Source organism: Lutra lutra, chromosome 8, assembly GCF_902655055.1.
Source record: "Lutra lutra chromosome 8, mLutLut1.2, whole genome shotgun sequence".
NCBI lineage: Eukaryota > Metazoa > Chordata > Mammalia > Carnivora > Mustelidae > Lutra > Lutra lutra.
Window position 1 is genome coordinate 29395107 of NC_062285.1, and position 13672 is coordinate 29408778.

Below are 13672 nucleotides of genomic sequence, written 5' to 3' on the forward strand. Positions count from 1 at the left end.
TTCCTCTCTGTTCCTTTCTTCTTCTCTTGCTCTCTTCTCTTGTGGTTTGATTATCTTCTTTAGTGTTATATTGAGATTCTTTTCTCTTTGTCTTCTGTGTACTTTCTGTAGGCTTTTGCTTTATGGTTACCATGAAGTTCATAAATAACAGCCTATGCATATAACACTCTATTTTAAATTGATAGTATCTTAAATTTGAATGCATTCTGAAAACTCTACATTTTTACTCCCCAACCCACATTTTGTATATTTTATGTCATATTTTACATCTTTTTATTTTGTGTATCCCTTAACTAATAATTGTTGTTGTAGTTAATTTTCTATTTTGACTTTTAACCATCATACTAGATTTAAAAGGGGTTAATCCAAAACCTTTATTGTATATTCTCCTTTACCCATGAGATTTTTATTTTCATGTATTTTCCTGTTAGTGCTTAAAGAAATCCATTTAAGTGCCTGGTTGGCTCAGTCAGGTAAGCAGCTGACTCTTGATTTTGACTCAGATATAAAGGTCCTGGGATTAAGCCCTGTGTTGGGCTCCACAGTCAGCAGGAAATATGCTTGAGGATTCTCTCTCTCCCTCTCCCTTTGTCCCTCTCCACTTATGTGTGCTCTCTCTCTCTCTCTCTTTCGCTGTCTCTCTAAAATAAATAAATAAATCTTTTTAAAAAGTCTCTTTAACATTTTTTGTAGGGACAGTTTCATGGTGATGAACACCTTTAGCTTTTGCTTGTCTGGAAAACTCTATCTCTCCTTTAATTCTGAATGATAATATTGCCAGGTAGAGTATTTTTGCTTGGAAATAGTCTCCTTTCAGCACTTTGAGTATATGCCACTCTCTTCTGGCTGGCTGTTTCTGCTAAAAAATCAGCTGATAGTCTTTTGGGATTCCCTTGTAAATAACAAGTTGTTTTTCTTTCTTGCTGCTTTAAACATTTTTTTTTATTTATGTATGTGTCAGAGAGAGAGAGAGAGTGACATAAGCATGGGGAGTGGCAGGCAGGGTCCCCACTGAGCAAGGAGCCCAATGGGGGACATGATTCCAGAACCCTGGGATCACAACTTGAGCTGAAGAGAGATGCTTAACTGAGACACCCAGGGGTGCATTTTCTTGCTGCTTGTAAAATTCTTTTTATCTCTTTAATTTTTCACATTTTAATTATAACATGCCTCTGTGTGTATCTCTTTGGGTTCATCTTACTTAGAACTGTCTTTGCTTCCAGACCTGGATGTCTGTTTCCTTCCCTTGGTTAGGAAAAATTTCAGTCATTATTTCTTCAAATAAGATTCTGCCCCTTTCTCCCTTCTCTTTCTGGTACCCCTATAATGCAAACCATATTCTGCCTGATGTTGCCATAGAGGTCCCTTAAGCTATCCTCATGTTTTTATTCTTTTTCTTTTTAGTCTTCTCTTCGGGTGAGTGTGGCTACCTTGTCTTCCAGGTCACCAATTTGTTCTTCTGCTTCATCTAGTCTGCTCCTGAACTGCTCTAGTGTATTTCTCAGTTCAGTTATTGTATTCTTCAGCTCTGTGACTACTTTCTTATACTTTCTGTTTCTTTGGGAAGGTCTCGCTGTGTTCATCCTTTTTTCTCCTGAGTTCAGTGACTATATCTATGACCATTACTTTGAACACTTTATCAGGTATATTTTTTATTTTTATTTCATTAAGGTCTTCTTCCGTTTTGTCTTATTCTTTCATTTGGAACAAGGGAGGGATCAACGATGGTGTTTTCCTGCCTATGTTCCCTGAGCATGCCTCTGTAGCCTCTAATGTGGGGCAGACTTGAAGGTTGTCCCTCCAAATGAAACTCCAGGGTAGATGGGCCTTTTTACTCCAAGTAGATGGGCCTTTTTCTCAGGTACACTGTGAGTACATTTCAGCTTGCTATCTGTGCAGTGCCCTAGGTATTATTGCCTGTCCAGAACCATCTTTCTAACTGGCATAGTCTCGTGGGACCCAGAAACAAGAGTTCCTCAGGCCACCAGGGCCAAGCGATCAAGGGGCATCCCCTATTTGGACTACACTCACACACTGGCTTTGAGAGGGCTGCATGAGTGTGCTGAGGGCCAGGCATGTCCACAGCTTTAAGGAGATGTGGGAGCACTGGGCGTGGAGCTTGTCCTGTGGCTTTAGTGAGGCTGTGTCCATACACATCTGCCAGTGCTGGCAAGGTAGAGGGAGAGTGCAAAAATGGCACTAGCCAGTGCCTCCATCCCCAAAGAATGTCCCCACTCATCCTTGCCCCTCTGGCAGATACTTTATAGTTAGCAAATGAATGTCCTTCACATGAAATCCAGTTGCCTCTCAAGATGCTGTCTTTGGTTCCTGGGTTCCTGGTTCCTGGGATGAGGGAGTCTGCATGCAAGCCCCTTATAAGGAATTTCTCAGATATCCCCAGACTCCCCAGTTGTTTCCCCAGTTGTAAACCCCTTGGATTTCCAAAGTCAGATATTTTGGGGGTCTCATCTCTGGTACAGATCCCAAGGGTTGGGGTGCTTGATATGGGGCATGAACCTCTCACTCTTCAGGAAGAGGCTCCAGACCTGTGAGATCCCTCCCTATTGTGGGTTGCTGCACGGGGATGTGGTTTTTGGTGAGATTGTTTCTGCCCCTTCTATCTATCTCAGTGTGGGCCTTTTATCCCTTGTGGAGAAAGCTGTCCAGCCAGGTTTCCATTCTCTTGGAATTATCCCATACACAGCTGTATATTTGCTGTCTGTGGAAAGAGGCGAGTTCAGAGTCTTCCTTGGCTGCCATCTTCAGGCTCCAGGTTTTCTCCCAAGGGACTGAAAACAGAACACTTTACTTGGAATTCATTGGAATTCAGTGAATACTTGGAATTCACTACTTGCTACCAGTTAACTCATTGGATGGTACAAATTCATTCATCCTAAGCAATTCTCAATCACCTGCGTAGAAAATTCTGTTTTAACATATATTACATTTGGTTGAGGTTTTTTTTCTTTCTTATATAACTTTCCATTGCTGTAGAGAACTGTTTTAAAGTTATTTAAGTCTTACTGTTGTTTTCAGTCCTTTGAAGCTTTATGAGGAAAACTGTATGAATATACACATGTTCATACAGACATACCTTCTTATTGCTTATACTGTTAAAAACAATATTTGACTGAGTAAGTTTGATGATCTAACTTGCTTTATTCAATGATTCATGAATTCTATTTAGCAAATAGAAAGGACCTCCAAGGAGCTATACAAAATGGAAGGCTTTTATAGTCAGAAGAGGGAAAAGAGTGTATTGTTTCAGGCACAGTTAATTTCCTTTAGGAGACAAAATGGATCCACCAGGTAAATTACCTCACTAGTACTAATCAGGACATTCTAGACTGACTGGTTAAGATTACATCTTTGTGGTGGGGGGGGCACCTGAGTAGCTCAGTCAGTTAAGTGTCTGACTCTTAGTTTCAGCTCACGCCATGATCTCCAGGTTGTGAGATCAAGCCCCACATTGGGCTCTGCACTCCATGGGGAGTCTGCTTGAGATTCTCTCTCCCCCTCTCCCTCTGCCCTTCCTTCCAGTAGAACAGGTTTGCTCTCTCTTTCTAAAATAAACAAAAAAAAAAAATCTAAAAACAAACAAAGAAACTACATCCTGGGAGGGGCTGAAACTGCTTTTAGGTAAGGTATTAACTCTTTTTGGCTTGCTGATGTGGGGTTTAGCACAAGTGGTTCCATTTTGGAATCCTAATGTTTCTTTTTTTTTTTTTTTTAAGATTTTATTTATTCATTTGTCAGAGAGAGAGAGGGAGAGAGAGCGAGCACAGGCAGACAGAATGGCAGGCAGAGGCAGAGGGAGAAGCAGGCTCCCTGATGAGCAAGGAGCCCGATGTGGGACTCGATCCCAGGACGCTGGGATCATGACCTGAGCCGAAGGCAGCCGCTTAACCAACTGAGCCACCCAGGCGTCCCCTAATGTTTCTTTTTTAACACACACAAAGTTATTGAGTACAGGTAGTGTTTGTGATGATAGATGCTTTTCAGAGAGCATACTACCTGTCTGTAGGATCTGGAGAAGAAACAGAACTGATGCTCCCATCTTCTCTCCCAGAGTAAAGAACTTTGACATCTGTAGGCCCTTGGGTGTTTTGTTTAGATTGCCCTGGGGCAGTCACAAAGTTAATCCAGTTAATTCCAGTAATTAATCCTGTTACAGGGAACTAGAGGGATTCTGTGCACCACCATCTTGACTTCATGTTGAAAAGCCAGGGTTTTTATTCTACATCCACATCATTCCATCAAGAAATGGTTATTATGTATGAGTATTAGCCTACTCAAAGAAGAAAAGACTTCTATATATAATAGCAAAGAAAGAACATAAAGGGGAAAACTGATAGATTTTGCTACAAAAAAGGGAACATATTTACAAGTTAAAAAAAAACATAAATAAAACTAAAAGGCAAAAAAAAAATGGAAGGTATTTGCAAACTATATGACAAAGGATTAGAGCTAATGTTTTTATTACATGGAGAGTTCTTTCCAACCTCTATAAATAAAAATTTTTCCCTTTTGGAGATAATCTAGAGGCATTTAAATGGTCCAGCATTTGACATACCCCATAAGCTATTTTACAATACAGTGTCCAACAAAACTAGGCTGCCCCGAACCCCTGGCATTAGAATTGTTTACCTTTGGGACACCTGGGTGGCTCAGTTGGTTAGGCAGCTGCCTTCGGCTCAGTTCATGATCCCAGCGTCCTGGGATCGGGTCCCACATCCGGCTCCTTGCTCGGCGGGGAGCCTGCTTCTCCCTCTGCCTCTGCCTGCCATTCTGTCTGCCTGTGCTCGCTCTCCCTCTCTCTCTGACAAATAAATAAAATCTTAAAAAAAAAAAAAAAAGAATTGTTTACCTTTATAGCAAGAAAGTGGGACAGTACTAAATCCACCTGTGGCATGTGCCCAGGTCAACTTCAAGGGGTTTGTACCTTGAGAGCCAAAGTTCTTATGAGATTGTCTAAAACCAAAAAACAGGTCATCCAAGCCTGTGGTGCTTCCATGGTTGCAAAACGTATCCATGGCAGGATCAAGAGTACTTTTCTTATTGAGGGGCAGAAAATAATTGTGAAAGTGTTGAAGGCACAAGTACGGAATCAGAAAGCTAGATTTAAAAATGGATCTTTTCTATATATTTTAAAAAATATTTTATTTATTTGAGAACAAGCAGAGGGAGAGGGAGAAGCAGACTTCCCACTAAGCAGGGAGCTTGATATGGGGCTTGGTCCCAAGACCCTGGGATCATGACCTGAGCCAAAGGCAGACGCTTAACCAACCGAGCCACCCAGGCACCCCAAAAATGGACCTTTCCTAAATAATAAAAAAAAAAATCAGAAAACTCCTACAAAAATTAAGTTTCTTCCTTTACTACATCATGGAAAATGAATGGGCATATTTTCAACAAGTTTGGAGAGATTTGGAGTGATTTGACTTAGAATACAACTCATGCATCATACAAGGAATCCATTTGGAGAAACCAAGGGAGTTGGGCAGTCCTACTTTAGAGCACCTGAACTGGTTTAAAGCAAGGCCTTAGGAGTGCCTATTGGGTCAGACATACTAGCGAAAGTATTACTAGTATAAATACTAGCTAAGACATCGAGTGTCGTGAGATCTAAATGAGGCAAGCCACGTAAAGGGCTGAACTCAATGCCTGGCACACTCATTTATTTTTTTACTCCAAAAATCTTTGAGTGACTGCTGTGTACCAGGCACCCTGTGTGGTGCTAGGGATAAGGCAATAAACAAGACGACAGCTGTCTTTACCCTCTTGGAGGGTGCATTTGACTGACACATAGTAAAAAATCATAAAACAAAGCTAACATTATAATATAATACAACACACACAAAATTTAAAAACCAAGATATCTTTTTTCACCCGGTAGATTGACAAAGGTCTTCTGATAAAGGTAAACCTAGAGGTGTGGCCCAAGGGTGTGGGAAAATAGGCCCTTTAATCTCTCTCTGGGGGCTGTATGAATTGGTGCCCTCAGGAGAGCAGCTGACAGTAGTATCAAAAGCCTTTACTCCTTCAATTACACTTCTCTTGATTTATTATTGTAAGGAAATATTTATGGATTACCCAACAATTTCTACATAAGAGGAAAGTTAAGAGGTTCAGAGGCTGAGTGGTAGGTTTACAGGCTGATTCCGTCATCTGCTAGCTGTGACCTTCAGGTTAATTAGTGACTATCCGTCGCTGTGCCGTCTTGGGCAAGTTTTTTATAACTTTCAAGCAACATGTTCCTCCTCTGTAAAATGGTGATAATGATAGGATTTACCACTGTTGGGTCCGTTATCAAAGGAACGAGACTGAGACAAAGTGAAAGTTACGCAAAGCCTTATTCTACGCCAAGCATTAGAAGTTAGACCGGCCAGGGAAACGAGGCTCAGACAAAGTAAAAGTTATGTAAAGCTTTATTCTATGGCAACCATTAGAAGTCAGACTGACTGGCCAGGGCTGCCTCCGAAGACAGTGACACCCCTTTGGTCTTACAGGCTAGTTTTATAGGACACAACCGCAGACCTCTACGTATGTGGCTTTGGCTGATTGGATGTCTCTTACCTGTATGTTTTAGTAACAGTTACCTGGAACCGATACTAGTAACTGCTGAGGTGTTTATTAAACAACAAAATGGCCTTGTTTTAGGTATGTGTTTTAGTAACGGTTACCCGGAACTGGTATCAGTAACTGCTGAGGCATTTATTAAACAACAAAATGGCTACCTACGCAATGTGGAGTCACTATGGCTAAGTAGGCCCAGGCAGGCCCTAGGGGTTTAACAGGTTTTAACGTGGAATCAGCCCCAACACCACACAGGGCACTGTGGGGAGTCAATGAGAAAACGCACATGAAACACTTAGCATAGCCCCTGATACATGGTAAGCCTTCAATCTATTTCAGCAAAAGAGAGAGAGAGAAAAAGAAGAAGTATATGCTCAGTGCAGCATTATTTACAATGGTAAAAGGTAATAGAAACCACCTCTGAGGGACGCCTGGGTGGCTCAATTGGTTAAGCGTCTGTCTTTGACTCAGGTCATGATCCTGGGGTCTGGGATCAAGGCCTGCATTGGGTACCTTGTTCAGCGGGGAGCCTGCTTCTCCTTCTGCCTCTGCTGCTCCCCTTGCTTATGCACCATCTCTGACAAATAAGTTAATAAAATCTCAAAAAAAATTTACCTAAGTGATTAAAATATAAGCAGAGAAGACATACTATACAAATATTGAAAAACAAAATTGAGAGGGAGACAAACTGTAAAAGATTCTTAATCCTAGGAAACAAACTGAGGGTTGCTAGAGGGGACGGGGTGGAGGGTTGGGGTAACTGGGTGATGGATATTAGGGAGGGTATATGTTGTAATGAGGACTGAGTATTATATAAGACGGATGAATCACAGACCTGTAACTCTGAAACAAATAATACATTATATGTTAATTAAATGAATTTAAATTTTAAAAATGCAGATTAAAAAAAGAAAAAAAAAGAAAACCAAAATTAAAAAACAGATGAGTAATTGTATGACATTGGAAAATGATCACAATATGTTGGGAGAAAAAAAGTTGATTATAAATAGTACATTCAATAACAATTCCAATTTCGGAAAAAAAGTAGAAAGACAATACTATGTATTTTCCATGATGAACATGCATCATTTTATAATTTAAACAAGCCCTACATATTTATAGCAGACATATATAAGATTTTGGATGCCCAGCATCATCCCACTTCTTATAATATCCCAGTTTTCTTGTGGGAAAGAGTTTCTCTCCATGAGGAATCCTGACAGGAGGGCAAGTTTTAGCTCACCCACCTCACACACACCTGGCACTTATGGAAGCCAGTAGGACTTTGACCTAGGATACCGTGTGACAAGAATGGGAGATCTTTTGGAGGATAGTCCACACTGCCAGTGTGGAAGGGGCTGGTCTGGGACTTCTTTGACCCCTGCCCCTTTCCCAAGCCAGGAATTCCTCCTCTTAGTGTGTTCATGAGCCCCTATTAGTCTTTCAATAAATCCCTTTTTTGCTTACATTAGCCAGAATATGTTTCTGTTGCTTGCAACCCAGAACTCTTACTTATACGTTGTTGATTTTTTTTTAATTTTTTATTTATTTTTAAACATTTTTTAAAATTTATTTTCAGCATAACAGTATTCATTGTTTTTGTACCACACCCAGTGCTCCATGCAATCTGTGGCCTCTCTAATACCCACCACCTGGTTCCCCCAACCTCCCACCCCCCCACCTCTTCAAACCCTTCAGATTGTTTTTCAGAGTCCATAGTCTCTCATTGTTCACCTCCCCTTCCAATTTCCCCCAACTCCCTTCTCCTAACTCCCCATGTCCTCCATGCTATTTGTTATGCTCCACAAATAAGTGAAACCATATGATAATTGACTCTTTCTGCTTGACTTATTTCACTCAGCATAATCTCTTCCAGTCCCGTCCATGTTGCTACAAAAGTTGGGTATTCATCCTTTCTGATGGAGGCATAATACTCCATAGTGTATATGGACCACATCTTCCTTATCCATTCGTCTGTTGAAGGGCATCTTGGTTCTTTCCACAGTTTGGCAACCGTGGCCATTGCTGCTATAAACATTGGGGTACAGATGGCCCTTCTTTTTTTTTTTTTTTTTTTTTTTAAAGATTTTATTTATTTATTTCACAGAGAGAGATCACAAGTAGGCAGAGAGGCAGGCAGAGAGAGAGATAGAGGAGGAAGCAGGTTCTCCGCTGAGCGGAGAGCCCGATGCGGGACTCGATCCCAGGACCCTGAGATCATGACCTGAGCCGAAGGCAGAGGCTTAACCCACTGAGCCACCCAGGTGCCCCCAGATGGCCCTTCTTTTCACTACATCTGTATCTTTGGGGTAAATACCCAGTAGTGCAATTACAGGGTCATAGGGAAGTTCTATTTTTAATTTCTTGAGGAATCTCCACACTGTTCTCCAGAGAGGCTGCACCAACTTGCATTCCCACCAACAGTGTAAGAGGGTTCCCCTTTCTCCACATCCCCTCCAACACATGTTGTTTCCTGTCTTGCTAATTTTGGCCATTCTAACTGGTGTAAGGTGATATCTCAATGTGGTTTTAATTTGAATCTCCCTGATGGCTAGTGATGATGAACATTTTTTCATGTGTCTGATAGCCATTGGTATGCCTTCATTGGAGAAGTGTCTGTTCATATCTTCTGCCCATTTTTTGATATGATTATCTGTTTTGTGTGTGTTGAGTTTGAGGAGTTCTTTATAGATCCTGGATATCAATATTTTGTCTGTACTGTCATTTGCAAATATCTTCTCCCATTCCGTGGGTTGCCTCTTTGTTTTCTTGACTATTAACTTTGCTGTGCAGAAGCTTTTGATTTTGATGAAGTCCCAAAAATTTATTTTGGCTATACGTTGTTTTTCATAACTGGAAAGTGAACCAGGCAAGCCTCACTTAATGCAAAGGGCTGTTCTTTATAGGAATAGTCTAAACACAGATGAGTTTGACCGGGTTAAGAGGAAATGCTAAATGACCTGGCTCTGGTCACAGGATGCCAAATATCTGGTTGGAAACTGGAAAAACTAATTTAAAAATTTAGATGTTCCCAAATATCCAATTATTTAACATGTGACAACAGATGATTATTATTCACTGATCTTTGTGATTTGCATAGACTTAAAATTTAGAACACTATGAATGAATGAAATGTTTAACTTCGCTAAACAAACACCTTAGACATACTGATAATTAACCACATAGATGAACAGAAACAAAACCTATACCCTATATGTTGATTGCATTATGAAACCGTAGACCTTTTAGCTAATACACTTTTAAAAGCTGACCCCAGGAGAATGCTATGAATTACAGCTTTGTTGTTATACTTTAACAATAGCAAACATCTACATATGTTCATCTACATTTAATTTTGGTAGCATGACACCATCTGTTTTCAAAAGTTTTCCTTATGTCATCTGCTATTAAAATGATTGCTGCCCTTGGCATGAGTAAGTTTGCTAGGTATTAGTCACACATCCTCAGTCCTCATCTTTACATTTCGGGAGTGTTGGTTTCCAAAATCCTTTGACTTGCCTCAATTATTTAGTCCGTATCTCTTGTGGAGAAAATACCCTGCAGCTGTGAGTCAGACCCAAGATTTGGACAAGTTCTAACACCTAGACAATATGGCCCATTAACAGAGAACAATTACCTAGCTTTCTGGGAACAATTACTCTAAACACAATTTTAGCTCAATATGCAGTTTTTCATAATTTGTAATCAGTGTTGTTAAAAGCAGTAGGAAAAATTACATGTTACACAATTTTGCTTTAAATCAATACTTTTCACATTTTAATATGCATATGAATTATTCTTTTTGAGATTTATTTATCTAGAAGAGAGAATGTATGCATGTGCAAGTGGGGGAGGGGCAAAGGAAGAGCATCCTCAAGCAAATTCCATGCTGAGTGCAGAGCCTGATGCAGGGCTCAATCTTGACCCATGAGATCATGACCTGAGCTGAAACCAATAAATAAGAGTCACATAAGCTTAGCTGACTGAGCCATCCAGGCACCTCAGTATGCATATGAATTATTGAGGGGTGTTGTTAGAATGATTCAGTGGGTATTCTGCTTATCTGTTGCACGGCAGATCATCCCAAATTTAGTGGTTTAAAACAGCCATTGGATGATTACTCATTTATTTTGCCCACAAAGCTGCAATTTGAGCAGGGCCTGGTAAGGATAGCTTGTCTCCATACCTGCTTAGATGGTTGGATTCTGAGGGTAACTTAATGGCTGGGAGCTGAAACCATCAGAGTCTGATGGTTGATGCTGGCTGTTGACTGAGATCCTAGATGGGTCTCTTGACCAGAAAGCTTATATGTATCCCTTCCAAATAGAGCTTGGCTTCCTTACAGCATGGTAGCTGGGTTTCACCAAGTGTCCCAACAAAGCAAGGTGAAAGTGCATGGCATTTTTATGACATCACCTCAGAAGTCACATAGTGTCACTTCTACCATAATCTACTGGTAGAGGCAGTTGTAAAGGTCTTCCCAAATTTTAGGGAAGAGACATTGTCCCCACCATTTGATGGGAGAAGGGTCAACTTCACAAAATGTGGAATGGAACATATTGTAGAGGCTATATTTGGAAAATATCTGTGTGGTGGGTCTGGTGGGGCCTGAGACTTTTCATTTCTAACTTCCAGGAAATATCAGAGCTGCTGATACAAGCCTGTGCTTCAAGTAGCAAGTGTCTAGACTACTTCATGAAGCCAAATTTTATTATGTAGATTCTTTGGGTTGTTTTAGAAGTAGACAGAAAACACATACAAGCATACATGAATATTTTGGATATTCTTGAGAGATGACATACAATTTTTCCTTATTATTATTTTGGTTTCATCTTTTTTTCTTACAACATTCTTTTAGCCTAATCTCATTTACTCTTCTTTCTCCATAATACCCTTAAAGAAAGAAGAATTGCTTCATAAAGCTTTGGTTAGGTAGACCTATCCCTCACATGTAGAATTTTGTACACATATTTCATAAAGGGTGGTTGGCATTGTAATATAGTGTATTTTATTTAATGTTTATAGAAATAAATATTTTTTTTTAAGATTTTATTTTTTTTATTTGACAGAGAGATCACAAGCAGGCAGAGAGGCAGGCAGAGAGAGAGGAGGAAGCAGGCTCCCCGCCGAGCAGAGAGCCCGACGCGGGGCTCGATCCCAGGACTCCGAGATCATGACCCGAGCCGAAGGCAGCGGCCCAACCCACTGAGCCACCCAGGCGCCCTAGAAATAAATATTTATTATTGAAAGTCACAATCTGTTTCTTAAGGGCAAAATTTGTGAGTTTTAAAGCTAATTAGTTTTATACAAGAAGCAACAGATGTTGGCAAGCATGAGGAGAAAGGGGAACTCTCTTACAATGTTGGTGGGAATGCAAACTAGTGAGGCCACTGTGGAAAGCAGTATGGTTCCTCAAAAGTTTAAAAGTAGGGGCACCTGGGTGGCTCAGTGGGTTAAGCCTCTGCCTTCAGTTCAGGTCATGATCCCAGAGTCCTGGGATCGAGCCCCGCATTGGGCTCTCTGCCTGGTGGGGAGCCTGCTTCCTCCTCTCTCTCTCTGCCTGCCTCTCTGCCTGCTTGTGATCTCTGTCTGACAAATGAATAAATAAAATATTTAAAAAAAAAAAGTTTAAAAGTAGAACCACCCCATGATATAGCAATTGCACCATAGGTATTTATCCAAAGGATACAAAAATACTGATTTGAAGGGGCACATGCACCCCGATATTTATAGCAACATTACCAACTATAGCCAAATTATGGGAAAAGTCCAAATGTCCATTGACTGATGAATGGATAAAGAACGTGCAGTAAACACACACACACACACACACACACACACACACACACACACACACACACACAAAGGGGTATTACTCAGCCATCAAAAAGAATGAAATCTTGCCATTTGCAATGATGTGGATGGAACTAGAATGTATTACACTAAGTGAAATAAGTCAGTCAGAGAAAGAAAAATACCAAATGATTTTCTTAAAGTAAAATATGTGAAATTTTTGAAAACAAACAAACAAACAAACTGATGACTATATGGGAAGAGAAAAAAAGAGAGAAGTAAACCATAAGAGATTCTTAATGATAGAGAACAAACTGAGGGTTGATGGCAGGAGGCGGGTAGGTGATGGGCTGAATGGGTGATGGGTATTAAGGAGGGCTCTTGTTGTGGTGAGTACTGGGTGTTCTATATAAGTGATAAATCACAAAATTCTATTCCTGAAGCCAATATTACACTATATGTTAACTAACTAGAATTTAAGTAAAAACTTGAAAACAACACTAGTTAATTTTAAATTAATTTATCTTTAGGACATCAATTTTTTAAATCCTGGGAAAATAATTCAATGTAGTCTCAAGGTCATATAGATCCATGAACCACTCCCATGAAATGAGAAGATAACTTTATGGGATGCCTCTCTTACAGAATCACTGAAGTGCATTCATTGAGCCAGTGATTATTGAGAACCTTCAATGAGCTAGACCCTGTTCCAGGTACCAGAGATACAAGAGGAACAATGTTCCTGCTCCTATGAAGCTTAGTTTCTGGAGGGGACGGTTGGGAGGAGCAAACTATAAACATGTAAATAAATAAGTCATCACTTCCAAAATTGTGGTCCATGGACTTTTGAGAATCACTAAGACTTTTTCAGGCGTCTGCAAGATCAATATTACACATGGGTGAAATATCCATCCAAAGTACAAATGAACAGTGCATTTTTTTAAAGATTTTGTTTATTTATTTGACAGAGAGAGACACAGTGAGAGAGGGAACACAAGCAGGAGGAAGCGGGAGAGGGAGAAGCAGGTTTCCCACCGAGCAGGGAGCCTGATGAGGGGCTTGATCCCAGGACCCTGGGATCATGACCTGAGCCAAAGGCAGATGCTTAACAACTGAGCCACCCAGGCGCCCCTGAACAATGGATTTTAACATAACAGAGGACAAAGAGCTCATTGATATGGTTTCAGATTCCACACTGCAGCTAACCTTTCAGAAACTAATACTTGTCAAGTTTTGGTGTAGTATCAAAGAAGAACATCCAGTTATCTGAAAATGCTGTGTCTACCTTTTCCAACCACACTCT

General features: G+C 40.4%; 1 pseudogene; it reads left to right on the forward strand.

Moving 5' to 3' along the window:
* The first annotated feature begins 4552 nt into the window (after positions 1-4552).
* Positions 4553-5959, forward strand: LOC125106838 (60S ribosomal protein L34-like; annotated as a pseudogene).
* The last annotated feature ends 7713 nt before the right edge of the window (positions 5960-13672 follow it).